Here is a 5,246-nt window from a genome sequence, read left to right on the forward strand (position 1 = left end):
GGTGCCGCGGACATCCCCTCACAGACAATGGAGCTCCCCTCAGGGACGCCGCCGTGAGAGGAGCCGGGCGGGGAGGGGAGGGCGGGCGGCGGGGAGCCCGGCGACGGCGAGAAAGGAGGGGGGGGGCGGGGGGGGCGTTTTAATTAACTTCGGAAAGTTTTGGCACAACTTCTCATTTAAATCGTCTCTGCCGGCGCCGTGCGGCGGGGGGGCCGCGGCCGACGGCCCCTGTCAGGGGAGGAAGGCTGAGGCGTCCCTCAGGGTGGCCCGGCTGTCGCTGCCTTCCCGCCTCCCCCCCTCACCTCACATCAGCCCTTCACCTCTGGTTTATTTCCCGTGTCCCCGTCCGTCCCCCCCCGCGCTAATTTCGATGGAAAATACCTGTTGATAATTTTAGAATAAAAGAATAATTTTTTTTTCCCTAGATGCCGCCAAGGAAAAATCTGTCATGCCTTTTTTTTTTTTTCTTTCAAACCACTATTTCTCTCCATTCGAAGGTTGAAGGTTAATGTAGATTGTAGCTTCTGAGGGATTAAAAAATAAATACGAATCTCGTTGATAATTGACTCATTCTCTTGATTGCAAGCAGCAATAAAACTTCCCCACACAAAAAAAAATTAATTATAAATTTACAGGTTAAATTATTAATCTTTCCAGCCTGTGTCTGCCACTCTAGAACTCATCCTTTTCACTGTGAGATACTCAGGTTCGCTCCTTCTGTCAATTAATCCCAAACACAGCTCTATAATCATTAAATTACTCCAGATTTACACCGATATTACTGCTCGGGACCTGGACAACCACTCCTGTACACAGCTCAGCCTGAGACCCACAGGACCCACATGTCTATCTCACCAGGAGCCCCCCTGAGATCGGTGAGGTACTCGGTAGGTTTTTTGCACATGCTAATTAATGTCCATCCAGGGCTATATACTGCTCTTAATGCCGGTGACAGCAAACACAGAGAGCCCGATCCTGCTCCATGGAAGTCAGGGACATTCCTTGTAAGTGACACGGATTTAGGCCCATGGTATCTCCCACCGTGGGCTGCCCTGCAGAGGGAGGCAGGCAGCATCTCCATCGCAGAGACACGGAAATAAGTCATGGAGCAATTAGATGATTTCCACTGCATAAAGGAGAACTGAGGCAGAGTGGGAAAAGTGAGCCAGCCTTTGAATCCCCCTGGCTCATACCCTAGCGACTGCATGAAAGAAATATCTAAAAATCATGAGTGATAACGCATGAAATATGTGATCTTTATACGATTTTGTGTATTATCTCCAGTCCGAGTGTGTGACTCCAGCCATCGTGGCGAAGCCCAGAGTGGCACAGACTACCCGTACAACAACTGACCCACACTCTGGTCTGTGAGAGAGTGGACTGGAGAGCCCCAGGCATGGAATTAACATGTAATTCTTCTTAGAGCCCTGAAGGATTGCACTGGTAAACCCTCACATCCAGCAGTATGTGATGAGAACGTTGCATCCCTAAAGCTTCGCTCCCAGATTTGTAAATAACTGCCTTTCTGTCGATTCCTGGAAGGCCCGCGAAGCCCTGCAGGCGAGGGGCATGCTGCTCCAGGATTTTCCTCTGCTGTGCAGTTGTTTACAGTCACGCCAAGTGAGTGCGAAATGGGAGTTGTTCTGAGCTTGCCATGTTTTTCACGGCTTTACACCAACTTCACAAAACTGCGCTCAGAGCAACACTGTGAAGAACAAGATCCCCTGTGTTTCGCTTGGGTTTTGCAATGACAGCTTCAAAATATACAGTATTCCAGGAGGGGGGAATAAGGAAGCGATCCCGTACAGATTATCCTTTCTCCAGCACAAGACACTGCGAGCTTTGGAGGAAACTGTGAGGGTCAGGATGATGAAATGGTGAGGCTGGTAGGGCCAGATCAGTTGCGCTGTCAGCAGGAACCCAGCAGTGCCACGTCTTGGCACTTTCCGTCTGCTCTGCAGCTCTCCGGGCACAGGTAGCAGAGGTGGCACAAGACAGGACCGTGGTAAACAACCACCTTACTGCTCGGCTTCCACTGACTCTCCTTGCTGCCTCTGGTGTTTTTTTGCAGTCAAAAGTTGGCTTGGGTAGGAAGTACTTGCAAGTTCTTCCTACCTGCCATGTGCTCTGTGCGTTCACTTCAGTTGTATTGAACCAGGTGAGGCCACAAGAATAAAACCACAGCCACGTTTGGGCCCTGGGCCGACAGTTTAGCAGGGTGACCACAGATTCGAGCTCCCTTGGAGGGGCTGCCTGTGCTTTAAACTTGTTTTAAGTCACAAGCACGGCTTGCACCACTGAGAGCTGTGTTCCACACATGCAAACCCTGCATCGAGTGTGACAACTACAGCTCCGGGCTGTTTGCAGCGAGCCACAGGTCCCTGCTCGGCAGACCGGTGGCACAGTCTTGCTTACTGACAGCAAAAGCAGCTCTTAATCACCAAGTGGCCAAGTCATCGAGCAGGAAATACAGCAGAGCCATTTTATCACACGTGTGACATCTTCAAGCCTTCTCCACACTAAGAGGTAACTTCAAAATAAATGTGTGCGCTTATGGTTTTTCAGCAAGGGATGATGGACAGTAAGAGACGCCTGCCTCTTCAGTCATCTGAAGTCATATTTTCCAGGTGTGGCTACCTCTTCTCAGCTGTGTAAGATCTGGAATATTCACCCTGTCCCCTGCCTCTCATTTTTTCCCTTTGTATTTTCTCTGTTCTCTCTCCTGGTTTGACTTTCTCACCTCTGCTCCTCCCAAACCACTGGGAATACTCAGCAGCCAGTGTTTCCACAGAGTAAGCCTTCCAGCCCCTGCTTAGCCAAGCTCTGACTGATCTCAAGGAGGTTTTCCCTTCCCAAAGCTCTGCGAGGTTGGATGCCGTGCCCCTCTGGCGAGGGTGTAAGGAATACACATGCAAAGTGTGATGTTGGAAGGCGCTGGCAGCTGGTTGTCAGGACAGCTCTCTGCGGTAGAGCTAGGGGCCTTGGGCCATGCTTTAAGACAAACTTGTTTGTCCCCTTTTATCTGGAAATAAAGCTAAATAGCCATTAATGTCTGCAGAGCTGGGCTGCAGCACTTGTGGAGACCTGCAAACAGAGAGCACAAACTGGGCTTGTTTCTTATCATCTTGGATTAAATCAACAAGGAGAATTAAAGATGGCACAGCAAGACCCTGTGTTTCCCTGGCATGTTTTTGACACGTGTAAAACATCACATTTGCGCATTAATTTCAATGTAATTAATTGTTGTCAGGTTTAATGAACTGAGTGACTTCGGGATGTTCTAACTGTACTTTACCCACCACAGAGCCCCGCATAGCAGCAAGGGGAAAGAAACGGGAAGCTTGTTCCTTTTTCTAGGGGGAGTTTATATTAAAATACTTTTATAGGGAATCCAGCATCATACATAAAATAATCATAGATGCACCTACTACAGGTTTCTGAGCACTAACTTAATCTGCGAACTCCAAGCACTAATTTAGTCTCCAAACAGCGCTCTCGTGCTAAAACTGAGATGATCATCCAAAATGAGGTGAAAAGTCTCGGATAGGCCCAGGCTAAAAATTAAGCTTTGTAAGTCCTGAGTGAAGGTAGGCTCAACCTCTTTGAAGAGCAGAAGTGGTGGATGCAAGTGAGTGTCAGCTGTAACAAACAACATTTTAAAAGCTACTTTACAGAGCCAAGCACCTTTCTTACTGGGATCGTGATGAGCTTGAAACATGTCGTTCCCCAGGCCCTGCTCCAGGGACACCTCACATGCTCCTGGCGCTGTCTGGGGCACTGGCACAGAGGGTAAACTGCATTTTATCCTTCTTGTCTCCGTCGTTGCTCCCTTCTTATCGCCTTGCTACAGCTCCTTACATTCCTGTCTCTGTTCCCTACAACTGCTTCCTGCTGATGGTACAAGGTTTCCCTCCTGCTCTTTTTGTTCCCGAGATAAAGCTGACGGCCCTTGGTGTCCCTCCACCGCGATCTGCTTCTTGGCTGATGTTTGCTGCTGACTGTCCCATCCTCACCAAAAGGCATGAGAAACACCCAATCCTGGACAGAAATACAGATTCCCCAGTGCTACCCTGTTGCCTTTTCTTCTCACACCTCAAAATCCCCCTGGAAGCTCTGGATTGCTTCCCCCTCCCGCAGGAAAGAGCCCTCTGAGACCCTCAGCAAGGGGGGGGCTGCGATGCAGAGTGCTGAAGCCAGAAGCGCGAGCCAGGCCCCAGGAACTCCTCTCCCAGCGCCTGCCCCATGTCAGCAGACAGGCTTGCAGCGGTTTTGGATGGAAGTTTGGATGCCTATCCTGGACAAGCTCTCCCCTTAAATTCTCCCAGACAAACTTTTTTACTTTTTTCTTTTTTTCTTTTTTTTTTTTTTTTGCAGCCGAGCGCCCTGCTCCCCACTTTCAGATGGTTCCTCCCAGGCCAGATGCCGTATTATCTGGAGCGACTTTCCCTCCCTGCCTTGTTTTCCTCCTACTCCTGAGTCCTTTGTCTGGCTGCCAAGTGGAACAGCCCTGCCAGGCAGACAGCTGCTCAGCATCGCCGCGCGGGTGCTGCCCTGTGGGCTGAGGAGCTGATTCCAGGCTCATTCCATCTTTGAGGGGGACATTCTGCCTTAGAGATGGCGTCTACCAGAAGGAGAAAAAGCAAACAGCACCTGTGAAGCTGTCGGAAGAGGCTGGAAATGTTTAAGATAAAAGAGGCCTTCACGCTACTCTGGGTTTACCTTCCAGATAGCGTGAGTAGCAAGCCTGCTCTCTCCTGCTGCGGCTGGAGGTCTCCCTGGAGGACCACAGAGCGGGAATGAGAAGTTTCCAAGCCCTCAGCCGCAAAAGCATAGGCCTGGAATCTCTCTAATGAGACTTTTCCTCTTTGCAGTTTGCCAGGCAAACAAGCACCAGGCACCAATATCAAAACCAGCCCAGATTCCAATGAAAACCAGCAAAGAAAATAAGAGCAGAGAGGAAACAGCTTCGTTTTGCTTGTTAAGAACAGGCAAATAAAGCTACTGAGCCCCCCCTCAGCGGCAGGAGAGCTCTCCCTGCCCGGCGGAGCACAGGGTGAAGGCAGGCGGGCTGCCCAGCCGGGGGCTTGGGCCACGGAGCTCTTGCTTCCTTGCTGCTGCTTGCAGGGATTACCACGTTATCCCCACAGTACGGGGCTTCCCTGCATCGTCTTCCCAGACAAACGAGCGCTCCACCCTGCCCGATTCCTTTGGTTTGCCTGGAAGGACTCTCCCTTCTTGCCCTGCGG

Source organism: Rissa tridactyla, chromosome 13, assembly GCF_028500815.1.
Source record: "Rissa tridactyla isolate bRisTri1 chromosome 13, bRisTri1.patW.cur.20221130, whole genome shotgun sequence".
Lineage (NCBI taxonomy): Eukaryota > Metazoa > Chordata > Aves > Charadriiformes > Laridae > Rissa > Rissa tridactyla.